This window comes from Balaenoptera borealis, assembly GCF_965194805.1.
Source record: "Balaenoptera borealis genome assembly, chromosome: 5".
Lineage (NCBI taxonomy): Eukaryota > Metazoa > Chordata > Mammalia > Artiodactyla > Balaenopteridae > Balaenoptera > Balaenoptera borealis.
In genome coordinates, this window is record NC_138862.1 from 47,587,897 (window position 1) to 47,602,490 (window position 14,594).

The 14,594-nt window shown below is 38.3% G+C and overlaps 2 protein-coding genes and 1 pseudogene across 7 annotated transcripts in view; 2 read left to right on the forward strand and 1 right to left on the reverse strand.

The window, feature by feature from the left end:
- The window catches only part of COL8A1 (collagen type VIII alpha 1 chain), a 156,253-nt gene that overhangs the window by 92,487 nt on the left and 49,172 nt on the right, over window positions 1-14,594 (forward strand). For all 4 annotated transcript variants that reach the window (XM_082392093.1, XM_082392091.1, XM_082392090.1 and 1 more), the window contains one exon: window positions 7,001-7,120. The gene's annotated coding sequence lies outside the window, so the exon portion shown is untranslated. The remainder of the gene's footprint in view (window positions 1-7,000; window positions 7,121-14,594) is intronic.
- On the forward strand, window positions 94-5,247 carry LOC309628799 (mitochondrial fission regulator 1-like pseudogene; annotated as a pseudogene). Its single transcript has one exon. The product of its transcript is annotated as a mitochondrial fission regulator 1-like pseudogene (transcript).
- LOC309628821 (uncharacterized protein) overlaps window positions 7,127-14,594 on the reverse strand; it is a 70,939-nt gene continuing 63,471 nt past the window's right edge. For both annotated transcript variants that reach the window (XR_014244728.1, XM_082392245.1), the window contains one exon: window positions 7,127-7,335. The gene's annotated coding sequence lies outside the window, so the exon portion shown is untranslated. The remainder of the gene's footprint in view (window positions 7,336-14,594) is intronic.

Consider the following 14,594-nt stretch of genomic DNA (forward strand, 5'->3'; position numbering starts at 1 on the left):
TAAGTTTTTATAAAAATCAGCTGAAGGATGAAGGCGTTCCTTCGGATGGGTGGAGAAAGGGAAATGGCCCGCCCACCCCTTGCTCCGGCTCTCCAAACATTATTAATGAAACCAAACCAGATGCACCACTGCATGGGACTGTAAGAATAGCTTTCAGGAACCTCAAGGTACCTCACCTAACTGTCCTTCTAAAGCCCTGGCATTTCTAAACAACTCAAATGCACAGTTCCTGTGGAAATCTTGTGCCCAATTTAACAACATTGTTAAATCAATGAACATTTTCCATGCTCCAGACAACTGCCATGAATCAGTACAGTAAAATATAGTGTCCTTTGAAAAACTTGAAACTAAACCCCGGGATAATGTCAGTGGGATAAGAATAAGCAGTTCCTTTGTTTTGCCGATGATTCCTAATTGACCAATCTTCTTTAATATTGTGTGAGAGAATAGGATCTGTCTTCTGATGACCTTTACTCACTTGTTGCACAGTTGTAAGGATTAAACGAGACTGTACAGATAACACAATTAGCAAAGAGACCGGCCCAAAGGATGTGTTTAATAAATGTGTATTTCCCATCCCTTCAAGAATCATAAGAATGTGGCCCGCCTGGCTGCGGAGGAAGTTCACAATTGGTGGGGATACGCTATGTTGGAACATATCAAAACTTGAGCCTGAGTGTCTGAATGTTATATCATTTCTGAAATGGTGTGGCATATCTATAAATAGCAATTCAGATTTTTCTCATGAATTTTATAGAAACAGATCTCATTACTGTAGAATCTTGCGGTCATAGTTGGCCACTGAGACCCAGCCACTAAGGTTCCTGCAGTTCCAGAGTGAATGACACCAAGAGGAACAGCTTTAACTCTCATCTACTCAGTGGGGCAGTTAAGACATCTCCCCATTCCAGAGGTTTGTTTTAAACCAGCCTCAAAAGATGAAACCCTGTTTTCAGCACTTTCAGAGCTGAAAGGGGAGTCTTTCACTAAGGTTTGCTCCTTACCCAGTAAATAAATCACATGTTCAGCAGCACGAAAAATATTGGTGGGAGGTGCACATTCTTCAATTCAAAGCAAAGAGCCTGTTGACTGGTGGTCTAGTTTTGAAAGCATCTGATTTGACAGGGGAGCTCTCATCACACTACTGAAATAATTTTACGTTGTTGTGATTGTTTGTGGGTTTTTCTTTTTTCGAAATTGAAGCAATGTACTTTAATCAGAACCATCAAAGCTTTGAAAAATGTCCACATAACTTACAATGTCTGGTTTTGTTTCAAAAGTACAAAAAGTATTTGCAGGGCATCCAGCAAATATTTATGGATCAACTACCACGTGCCCGTCCTTGTTCCAATTGCAAGGGATGTTACAGTGAACAAAACAAACAAGTTCCCTGCTCTCGAGGAGGAGTGGGGAGATAGGAAGTGTTGGTGTTGAATGAATGTACGAATGAATGAAATGTATGATTAAGTAGGGAACGTATAAGGGCTACTGAGATGAAAGAGAATTAGATTAGAGATACATGAAAATGAGTGGCTGACTTTAGATCAGATGGTCAAGGAAAACCTCTCTGAGGAAGTGACATGTAAGTTGAGATTTAAATAGTGAAGAGCCCAGCCATGCAGGGCTCTGGAGGAAGAGCATTCCAGGCACAGCAAGGGCAGAGGCCTGAAAGCGGGGACCAGCACGATGTTTTCCATAAGGAGAAGGCCAGCGGGGCTGGAGAATAAAGGGCAAGGGGGAGAGGGGGCAAAATCGGGAGGTAGGCAAAGTGAGAATCCTATGGGGCCTGGAAGCTGGGAAAGCAATCTAGGTCCGATCTAAGTGCTATGGGGCACTATTGGACGTGAGAGTGGGGCTGTTAAGTGGGTAAATGGCATGATCTGACTGACTCTTTCAAAGTTCACCGCATCTGCTGTGAGGAGAGTGGAGCAGGAGTACATACATTTTTAATGCAACTGGAACCATGGAAGAGTTGTTAATAAGGAAATGTGGAGGGGAAGTGAAGGCGGTTGAGTCTGGGCGCCGCTGCGGTAGGAGGGGCCGTGAGGGGAGGGAGGCCAGAGCCGGGCTCTGAGGAGGAGAAGCCTGGTGTTCCTTGAGACGGCCTGAGGTGAAAGCATCAGCCTCCAGCCTACCCGAGCCCCCAGAGCTGCCCCGTGGCCGCCTTGTCCTTCAAGTGCAGGAGCCAGCTGAAATGTGGGGAATGGAAGCCAATGTGACCGTCTCAGTCTGGCAAAACAAGCCGCAGGGGGCGGTTCGAAGCGTAGTGAGAAGGATGGGTACTAACCTGTGGCTGAAGCCATGTCCCCCGGAATCCTTGGAGGCGCTGCCCAACATCTCTGACCCGGGTCTGAGGGCTGTGCCCCGAGTCCCTACCCTGGCTCACATCGCCTGGATGCTACAGATGAAGCAGAGCCTTCTGCCCGGGTCAGGAGCATACACGGCCCCTGAGGAACCCCTGGAAGCCCAGCCCTCTGATTGTCAGGCAGCGCAATGCCTCAGGGCCCAGCCTGCAGGAGATGGAGGAGAGACTCCTGCCCTCGAAGAAGCCCTGCCGGCCCTAAGCCGCCTATGGAGCTGCACGATGAGCGGCGCCACCTGCGCAGCCAGATTGCTAAAATCGTGGCAGCTGATGCGGTTTCGGCTTCATTAACAACAGATTTCTTATCTCCAGAAAGTTCAAAGGTCTCTCCCCGCTTACCTTGTTTTGGATCTTCATTGCACTCCACAACTTCCTTCGCCGTTAGTGACATCGCCGAGGAGACCCAGGTAGACTCCCTGAGCTTCCATCTGTCCTCCTGACTTGTTCTGCCAGCCCTGATATTTGCAAACCAGAACACAAAGCTACTGTGTCTCTCTGTCCCAGGCCAGCAGCTTTGCAGACATGATGGGTATCCTGAAGGACTTTCACCGGATGAAGCAGAGCCAAGATCTGAACCCGAGTTTATTGAAGGAGGAAGACCCTGCCGTCCTTATCTCTGAGTTTACTCTGAAGGAAGAAGATATCAGTAGAAAAGGAAACTGATGGCACTGAGCTCTGCAAACTCAGTCTCCTGCTCCTGGAATTCCTTCAATAGCTGCCTTCCTCACGGCAGATGTTTCTGCCTCTCAATTAGAAATCTTCTGCAACAGTCTTGCCAAAAGCTTGGACTAAAAGAGAAGAGCTGCATTATATGTTTTCCGTATTTCAAACTTAGCAGAAGCTAAGGCCTGTTTTGAGCTGAGACATATTGCAGCTAATTGTATAGGTTGGAATGTCCCAGTTTAAAGGGTGAGATAGAAGTTTCTGTTTTTTTCTTATCCCTGGGTGAAAACAGGTCCTAAGTGAATGACCAACCTTATTGTATTAAACTCTGGACATGTAATATTAATTTATTTTCCAGAAAGTTTGTGCAATGTATACTCCCACTTTACCCAAACCAACATTTAATATTATTTTTTTTATCTTTGCCAATTTGATAACCAAAATTTTAATTCAATTGTTTAATTCACATTTCCTTTACTTACTAATGAGGTTGAACATTTTTTACATGGTTTTTGGCCTTTTTTTCTTTTGTGAATTTTATGTTCATTTAAGTGCTCATTCTTTAATGTGGTGTTAGTCTTTTTTTCTTGGTGATCTGTAAGAGCTCTTTCTCTAGGAAGGGTATTAAGACTGTCTTTGTCAATTTTTGCAGACAAATTCCCAGAGTGACTTTTACATTCAATTTTTAAATTTTTATTGTAAAAATATCACACGTACAAGCAGGTATGCTCCAGTTTTCTATTGTTGCATAACAAGCCCCATCAAAACGTAGTGGCTTTAAAACAACCAACATTTTATTGTAGCTCACAATTTTATGGGTCTCAGCTGGGAGCTTTTTCTCTCTCATGGCTTATTCACCTGGTAGACTGGCTGACCTGAAGGGCCTCAAATGGCTTTACTCGCATGCTTAGTGCCATGGCAGGGATAGAAGGAAGGGTGAGCTCGGCTGGAATTGCCAGCTGGGGCACCTAAATGTGGCTGCTTCTGCACGGTGGCCTCAGGGTACTCAGACTTCTTAATTGGAGGCTCAGAATTCCAAAAGACAATATTCCAGAAACAAGGCAGCAACTTCCTGGCCTTTTATGACCCAGCCTCAGAAGTTACAGAGTGTCACCTCCGCTGTGCTCTATGGGTTAAAGCAGTCACAAGCCCTTCCAGATTCAATGGGAGGGAACACAGAGGAGGGTCAAAGAATTTGTGGCTATGTTTTCAAACTTCCACAGAGTACAAAACATTTTAAAGAAGAAAACAAATTCCACTTCACCTTTTAAGTTGTTTATAATGTTTTTAGTAAGCAACTGGTTTTTAAGTACTTACGTTAATCTCTTTCTTCTTCTTTGTGATTTCTTCCATTGCTTTGTAATTCATTTTTTAAAATTATTTTCAAAGTGTGTGTCTACAAACTCAAGGACATTATCAGTTACTGTATTGGGAGAAATGACTTTATGGTCTTTAGATACTTTAAGTACTATGTATTCTGGCTGCATTCATTTAATATAATTCTTAATCCTTTTCATCCTTAAATTTCCATCAGTGATACATTGGAAAACTCATCTAAAAATTCAGGTTAACCATACATTTAATTATATAGTTGCTGTGTGGAGGGGAAAAAAAAGAAGTGTGACTAAATAGTTCTTGCTTCGTACTTTGACACATTTCTGGTTCATTCTTCCAAAATGAACTGAAATGCAATGAGCTACATTTGGTCTGTGTAGCTAGTAGTTCCCAACAGGTGTTGCTATGGTGCTCAAATATTGAAAAATTTGATTCATTTCATAAATGTGATTGTAGCACTCTTTCTTACAGTGTTCTGAATGACAAAGCAAAAAGGTGTCCTCCTATAACAGCATTTAATTAGTAATTATTTTAAAGGACATTCTTCTGGCTAATAGGAAAGGACTCCTTGTAAACATATATTGTAAAAACTCAATAAATGCTAAATGATGATGGTCATCTCATGCTCTAAAAATTTAAGTTGAGATCTTTTCAGTTATTTTCTCTGTTTCCAATAGTGCATTTCAAAAACTGGTTTTGTCTTCTGATTATGGAACTGTGAAAGCTGTGCAGAAAGAACTAAATTGAATAAGATGTATGACACACACATAATCGTGATCTTCAGTGTTTCTATTTATCCTGTGTATCTTTCTCCTATTTTATTTTCACCATATCCAGAAAAAAAAAAATTGGAGGAAGAAAACATTGGAAAAAATCTTATTGTCTAATGCAGTTAATCACCATGAGGGCGGGGGTCATATCTTTTTTGGTTTTTTTCAGCATTTTATCTCCAGCACTAAGCATTGTGCCTTGCACATAGTACTGCTCAATGAATATTTAGTGAAGAATGATTTGGGTAGAGGCACAAAAGTATTTACCAGCCTGTTCCTGTGATCTAGTCTGAATCTGGAGAGTTTCTTTTTCCTGGAGGCAGCTATGTGAGTGGAGCATCTCCTCCGTATCTGTTTCCACTACCTGCTATTCATACCACACAAGCAATGGACTGGAAAAGTCAAGCCCTTGAGTCCATTTACCATCTGAACTTTATTACGAGAGATCATTTGAGATTCCATGGCTTTCCAGAGACAAAAGGTTCTCAACTCACTTATGGTTAACCCAAACTTTATTTATGTCTGAATATCCACAAGTTGAGCCAAAGTTCAGAATGCTGCTGGGTCCACCCTTCAGGCTCAAGTACACATGTCAGAGGTTGGGCCTTGTGTTTTGAGTACACTCGTGTTTTATAGACATTCAGCAGCTAGAACCATTCAAGTAGTTCTTCATTTTGTGTTGAACACACAATACAGGTAAAGTCCAAAACTATACTCTCCAATATAGTAGCCATTACCCACAAGTGGATATTTAAATCCAAATTAATTAAAATTAAAAACTAAAAATTCAATTCCTCAAATGTACTAGCCACATTTGAAGTGCTTAAATAGCCATTTGTGGCTAGCGGCTACCATATTGAACAGTGCAAAACGAGAACATTTCCTTTATCACAGAAAGTTTTACTGAATAGTACTGTTCTAGAATACATCACTTATATCACATTGCAGAAATTCTAAATTAGATACCCAATTCTGCACTTATTTCCTAATCGACCAATCCTGGCTTTCAAATCCTTTTATTTATCTAAGTTTCTAAAGCTTCACTGTTTAAATCTTTTTTGAACAACAAATATAAATAATATTTCCTAAACAAGTCTCTGTGAAATATACCAAAACAAAATAGAGACTATCTATTATGCAAAACACAGAGTTAAATTTCTGAAATTCGGTTTAAATGGGGAGAAGTCCCATATGACTCGTAAAAAGTCTAAATTACACATGGTTTATAAAGCATACTCAACTAAATTACATCAAAAGCTCAGACGAAAACCTGAAAGTATTGCTGAATTAAAGCTCTACCAGACCTGATTTGATACATAATAGAGAATAATTTCTAACTCGAATACTGCTGTATGCAAATTGGATGGAAATGTGTTGATGGCAGAGATCACTTCTCTTAAATAAACCTAACTTTTCTCCCTGAGGTATTACTTCCTCATAAATTTACTTCCTCTGTAGCAACTGCCCACATCCTTTCTAAATTATCTGTAACCTGTATTAATGGAAATTAAATTAATGGGAACCTAGCACATAATATAACCATGAAAAGCAATAACTGTATACTGAAAAAAAGGTTTATTTGGACAAAAGCTATATATAGTATATGTGTAAAAATAAATAAGTGCATATTTGCAAACATAGAAATACAAAAAATTATTCTCTCTCCTAATCAGCATACAAAGATCTCTAATATCAACTAAATGTGCACTTACATTTCGGCCAATAACAGCAACTTTTATTGAAGTGTGTCTTTATACATTGCTGTAATGTAATTTCTCCTATGATCCCAAAACAATACACTTTGATAATAATCCAGCTTCTTGTTGTCTTTCCAATTGAGTAAAAGTATCCTCTTTTTTTTCTACTTCAGAAGCTGTTCCGGAAGTGGAGTAGCGTCGGGTGAAGAGACAGAAACCAGCCCCAGACGTGCCACAGGAAAGCACAAGCAAGGACGGTAGTCCTCGATTCCGCAGGCAGGCCGAGTCTATATGTAAGTGTGAGAAGCCATGGAGGGCGCGGTGGCCTGGTGGCCGGTGGTCCACAGGCGCGGCGGCTGCGGCGACGGAACTCACTGTCGCTGTTCGGAAGACAGGGGCTGTTGGCAGACCCTGGGGTACCCGGCCTGCCTGCAGGTCCTATCTCCCACCTTCATCTCCACTGCAAAAGCCTTGAGACCATCGCTACTAATGCCAGGTTTTTAAATCCCTGAGAGTAAAATACATGTGCAGAGTGTGATTCGAGCTGATTTTTAAGCCCAGGCACGTTGAATAGAGTCTTAAAATAATCATTGCCATAGGACCTGACTAGATATCCAAGTGTTCACCAGATGCTAGAAGCTAGATTTTGCAGAGGAAAATTGCTAACTTAAGCTTCTTTTCATGATTCAGCAGAGGGTTTTAAGTAATAAAAGATCTGGAGATTTGTAAAATAAATAATTCCAGTGCAAGTGGGAAAATTAAAATAATCTTATCATCTCCCAGTCATGTCTGTATGTGCTTTTCTACCATTATCAAATTTCTCTTAATTGGGCCAATTTTTTTTTCTGGCTGATACTTTACAGTTTTATGAGTTGTAATGAAGAAATGATTCCTATACTACCAAATGTAAAGTAGATAGCTAGTGGGAAGCAGCCACATAGCGCGGGGAGATCAGCTCGGTGCTTTGTGACCACCTAGAGGGGTGGGATAGGGAGGGTGGCAGGGAGACGCCAAGAGGGAGGAGATATGGGGATATATGTATACATATAGCTGATTCACTTTGTTATAAAGCAGAAACTAACACACCATTGTAAAGCAATTATACTCCAATAAAAGATGTTAAAAAAAAAAAGAAATGATTCCTTTCAGATGACTGAAGTGCCATGTACTAAATTTTCCTAAAGACAATCTAGGATGTATGAAACAGAGCATGATATAACGTATATGGTTTCATTCATATACAATATTGAATATATCTACAGTGAAAAATAGTAACAGCATTGCCAGAATTTCTTTTATCCTTAACAGATCTCTCAGTAAAAGCAATTAAAATATAAAGTACATCATTAACTTTTGAACTTCGACAGAAAAAAATACCATCCATTTCTGACGAGTAGACATTATCTCATAGTATCCACAGCCATCTTATGCATATTACCCTTGCCTGGTCTTAAGTGTGACTTCTGGACACACAACTCAATGTTTCCTAATATTTAATAGTACAATGGCTTTTTATAGTCTATTTAATTTTATTTAGTAATTGAAAGAATGAATAGTTAAGATTCCTCAGATTTTTGTGTTCTTGCTGGAGGTGCAGTTGAACAAAAAGAAAAACACAGCATCTAGCCCTATAGTTAATGCACATGACCACATCCTGTCTAGAATGAATCCATTCAGAGTTCCTGGAGAAATGCAAATACATTATTCATTTTCCTAATGTATCACATTTTACTACGGGTACCACTAATTCCATCAAGGCCAGATGTTAACCAAATGAAATATTTATAATGCAAAACCACTGAATTAAAAAAATATATGCTCATTTAAGCAACAGGTTATAGAACTCAAGCCAATCACATATTTTGGAGAAGCTGAAGGAGGAGGCATGACGTGTGTTACATTCATAATGTCAGGGTAAGGTTCTGAACTCAATCCAGAGAAACTGTATGACTGTTGCAGCCAACTAAAGCTCAGCTGCTTCTGGATTTCTTGTAACAAAATCTTGCTGCCAAGGGCACTGATGGGCTCACCCAGTAAAAAAATTACAATAATAATGTTAAACTAAATCATAAAAATGCAGAAGGTGGTTATTATAGGGCAGAGGAAAGGAATTGCTTTTAAAGTTATGATGGAAATATCAAAAATACATTTTATTGAATTTTTAAAAAATTAAACTTTGTTTTTAAACTAGGGTGCAAAAGCAAGAAAATGTAAAGGTTGTTCAATAAATGATTTCATTCAATGGTCAACAGCAATGATTCAGCAAGTGAAAATAAAAATTATATTTATTCAACATAGTCAATTCAGGCAGAACTGAAGCTTATATTCTGATAGTTTTCTAGTAAAAAATAACCAGATGAAAGTCATTTTTAAGGAGGAATTTTGACTGAAAGGGAACAAAGAACTTGAATGCATGTCTTCTCAGTGAAAATGAACTTGGCTTATGCTTAATTTCACATAGTATAAAACTAAATATTTCATGTGGTTTTTAAGTTCTAGGAAGAAATTCATTTGAAACAAATGTAGAAAATGACCCAAAAATTTAAATATGAAAACTATGGTAGACTTACATTTAGAGAAATAGATCATAATAAGTAATCCTCTGTATGCCCTCCAAAAGTAAAGAATGTAAGTTTTTAAGTTATTTTTTGGAAAATCTGGAATTTCCTTTCTGATCATCTTTATACCTTCTGAAAATATAGATTCCTGAATCATATATCATAGACAGTTTGCTAGACTCCATATTTTCCTCAAGTTGAATAACATATTTCTAAGTGACATTTATCAGAGAAACAAGCTCCATTTGCTCCTTAAAATACCTGATGTGTCTTACGCACAGTAAGCACTAAATAATATGGTGAATTGAACTGAATTATTTCCACTTTCTGTTCAGAGATTAATGTGTCTCTTGGATTCACACTAGAGAGATGGTGTCTCACACATGTGGATTAATGAGCTACATCTGTAACCAAAAATATCCATGGAAAACCTGCTGAATTGATCCATATCTGTTTTATTAATCAAGCCCAGTGTGGAAGGGCTTTCTTGTGGTTGTACTATATTTTGGAGATAAATAGAGTGGGGAAACCACACTTCAATTTAGAAGTTGTTCGAAACATTGAAGAACGTAGGGTTTTGTATTATATGACAGCAATAAAGTCCGATCCTTGATGGTTGTAATGCTGATATATAAGTATATAAATATCCTATATGTATAATTTTACTGCAGAACATTATGACAGTGACCAAGAAGACCCTAACCATTTAATATGGAATTTACTTCTTGCTGCCACTCTCTTCCTTCCTCATTTTTTAAAAACAAAAACGTTTGGGTTTTATTTTTAAGCCAGCAATTTAGGAACAGCCGATAGTTGAAGCAGATGGCTAGAAGTCAGAAGCCCCAGATTCTATCCTTGATTCTCCTACCAACTGGGAATGTGGCCTTGTACAAGTCATGAGAGTAAATCTACAATAAAAGGGGGTTATAATGCCTTACACATGCATGGTGCTTTATGATCTTACACAGCACTTTCAAATATGATATATTATTTAACCTTCCTCACAGCCTCCTAAGACCCAGAGACGCTAAATCACTTGTTCACAGTCATCTCAGTATCAAATGTCAGAGCCAGGAACAGACATATATGAGGATTCCAAGCTGGTCTTTGTCTCCTTTTCTCTACGCCACAGTGCCATGCTATGGTACCTCCAAAGCTGGGCTGTCCAATATGGTAGCCATGAGCCACATGGGGTGATATAGCACTTGAAATGTGGCTAGTCCCAACTGAGATGTACTTGATTGTAAATTTACACACAGAATTTCTAAGACCTTGAACAAAAAAAATAATGTAAGCTATCTCATTAATATTTGTATATTGATTCCACATCAAGATGATAATATTTTTGATATCTTGAGTTAAACTATGTTATTAAAATTTATCTCACCTGTTTCTTTAACTTTTTTAATGTGACTACCAGAAAATGTAAAGTCACATACATGGCCCACATTGTTTCTATTGGTCAGAGCTGGACTAGAGAATTCCATTGTTCAGAGTCCACAGTACAGATTTCACAGTCCTGGACTTCTTTATACACCTGTCCTGATGTAGCTGAGACCAATTTCCAAAGACTCTGTCAAACATAGAGCAATGTAGATTTGCAACAATAATTCAGTCATTCTTACCCATCTTTTATAGGCAGGAGAAAAGTGAGACTTTGTTAGATGATGCCTCAAATTGCTCATTCATTAAAAGGTCTCATTTTATACTTGTAGAATGATTGAAAAGCTTAGAGTAAAAGTACCTTGGAAAGAACTATAAATTATATTTATGACTCTGTAGCACACCTTATTTTAAAATGTGTTCCTATTAAACAGTATGAGTGAATGAGACATTGGACTATTAGGTGATATAGGCAATGTAACATAATAACTATATATAAATTTATTATAAAATAGAGTATATTTTATTCCCCCTACCAACTCTTTAAGATATCTTATATGTAATCCCTAAAGAAGTAGCTTATCTCTGCTTTGAAAAATTTAAGTGAAAGTCCTCAGGAGAAATGGGTTCATATTTAGGAGAAAAAATATATATAGTAAAAAACAATAATCAGGCTCCCTGACTTCAGACTATACTACAGCTACAGTAATCAAGACAGTATGGTACTGGCATAAAAACAGAAATACAGATCAATGGAACGGGATAGAAAGCCCAGAGATAAACCCACGCACATATGGTCACCTTATCTTTGATAAAGGAGGCAAGAATATACAATGGAGAAAAGACAGCCTCTTCAATAAGTGGTGCTGGGAAAACTGGACAGCTACATATAAAAGAACGAAATTAGGGTTTCCCTGGCGGCGCAGTGGTTGGGAGTCTGCCTGCTAATGCGGGGGACACGGGTTCGAGCCCTGGTCTGGGAAGATCCCACATGCCGCGGAGCGGCTGGGCCCGTGAGCCACGGCTGCTGAGCCTGCGCGTCTGGAGCCTGTGCCCCGCAACGGGAGGGGCCGCGATAGTGAAAGGCCCACGCACCGCGATGAAAAGCGGTCCCCGCACCGCGATGAAGAGTGGTCCCCACTTGCCGTAACTAGAGAAAGCCCTCGCACGAACCAAAGACCCAACACAGCCAAAAATAAATAAATAAATAAATAAAGTAGCTATAAAATTAAAAAAAAAAAAAAAGAATGAAATTAGAACACTTCCTAACACCATACACAAAAATAAACTCCAAATGGATCAAAGACCTACATATAAGGCCAGACACTATAAAACTCTTAGAGGAAAACATAGGAAGAACACTCTATGACATAAATCACAGCAAGATCCTTTTTGACCCACCTCCTAGAGAAATGGAAATAAAAACAAAAATAAACAAATGGGACCTAATGAAACTTAAAACCTTTTGCACAGCAAAAGAAACCATAAACAAGACGAAAAGACAACCCTCAGAATGGGAGAAAATATTTGCAAATGAAGCAACTGACCAAGGATTAATCTCCAAAATATACAAGCTGCTCATGCAGCTCAATAACAAAAAAACAAACAACCCAGTCCAGAAATGGGCAGAAGACCTAAATAGATATTTCTCCAAAGAAGATATACAGATTGCCAACAAACACATGAAAGGATGCTCAACATCACTAATGATTAAAGAAATGTAAATCAAAACTACAATGAGGTATCACCTCACACCAGTCAGAATGGCCATCATCAAAAAATCTACAAACAATAAATGCTGGAGAGGGTGTGGAGAAAAGGGAACCCTCCTGCACTGTTGGTGGGAATGTAAATTGATACAGCTACTATGGAGAACAGTGTGGAGGTTCGTTAAAAAACTAAAACTAGAACTACCATACGACCCAGCAATCCCACTACTGGGCATATACCCTGAGAAAACCATACTTCAAAAAGAGTCATGTACCACAGTGTTCATTGCAGCTCTATTTACAATAGCCAGGACATGGAAGCAACCTAAGTGTCCATCGACAAATGAATGGATAAAGAAGATGTGGCACATATATACAATGGAATATTACTCAGCCATAAAAAGAAACGAAATTGAGTTATTTGTAGTGAGGTGGATGGACCTAGAGACTGTCATACAGAGTGAAATAAGTCAGAAAGAGAAAAACAAATACCATATGCTAACACATATATATGGAATCTAAAAAAAAAAAACGTTATGAAGAACCTAGGGGCAGGACAAGAATAAAGACGCATATCTAGAGAATGGAATTGAGGACACGGGGAGAGGGAAGGGTAAGCTGGGACGAAGTGAGAGAGTGGCATGGACATATATAAACTATCAAATGTAAAATAGATAGCTAGTGGGAAGCAGCCGCATAGCACAGGGAGATCAGCTTGGCGCTTTGTGACCACCTAGAGGGGTGGGATAGGGAGGGTGGGAGGGAGACGCAAGAGGGAGGAGATATGGGTATATATATATACATATAGCTGACTCACTTTGTTATAAAGCAGAAACTAACACACAATTGTAAAGCAATTATACTCAAATAAAGATGTAAAAAAAAAAAAAAATTAGCCCAGACTACTGAAAAGTAAAATCTATTTGGCATTTATTATGTGGTCTCAGGCACTATACTGAGAGTTAGACCAAGATTATCTCATTTAGGGATTTGAAAATTAGCAACAGGGAGCAGAACCAACTTTTAATGGTTAAAAATTCTTAACCATTACTGCCTCTTAGGTCAGTGCTGTTTGAAGTCACAATGTGAGCTATGGAGACAGTATTAGAATATGAGGGAATATTGGGCAATAAGAGCAGAGCTCTGCCCTCCAAGAGGACACAAATTGGTAGACTTGTGAGCATGTTTTTGAAAAATACATGCTTATAAACAAGATTATATGAAGGAGGAGTTACTCTTCACTTTCTAAAGGTTTCTTTATGTTACGATAGAAATCTTTATAGCAATGTTCTCCAGTGTGTTAAAACTTACCCGTTATTTATAAAGCAAAGGTCTCATGTAAAACAAAACTATATAATATGAGTTTCAGAGCTTTGTTTTCCTCTATGCATAATACCCACTTGGAGGAAAGTAGGCTGAAATTACCTTAAATATTTTCTGGAAAAAGAAGAAATGAAGCCAAATAAACAAAAAGGGGATCTAAATCAAAATGGCACTGAAAATCACAAAACAGTGAAAACTGAAGAGTTTTATAACTTTTTATACAATAAAAATAATATATTACCTTTGAAGGTTGACATTAAAAATTGTGTATGTAAGCTAATTACATATTAATATTTTTAAAGATTTCAAAATATATAACTTATTGCCAGTTTCTTAATGTTCATGCTTACCTGGAAAGAAATTTAAAAAAATATTAACAATAGCCAACTCTAGGTGGCAGAATTTTAGATATTTCTTTACTTATTTATACTTTTTTGTAATAATTCCAGAATAAACAGGTATTGCTTTTATAATAAGTGAATAGAAAATTTATTGTAATCAATTCCAAAATTGATTGCAAATGAGAAAGGCAAAAATTATCTTGGGGGGAGCATAAAATGCAAATTTTGTTCTCAATCACAAAATTTTAAAATAATAATATATTTTATAGGTTCTTCTTTCCAGTCATTATTGCCCTTCCTTTGATTCAAGATAAAGCAACCTGTGGACTACTCAGTTTCTCTAGACAGTGAGGGTGAAAGCTAGATTGGGTTTTCTAGATTCTCTTGAGAAAGCAATTTACCCTCAGCTGTGAACATGAGTATAAAGATAGATCAAGGTTGTAATATGAGCTC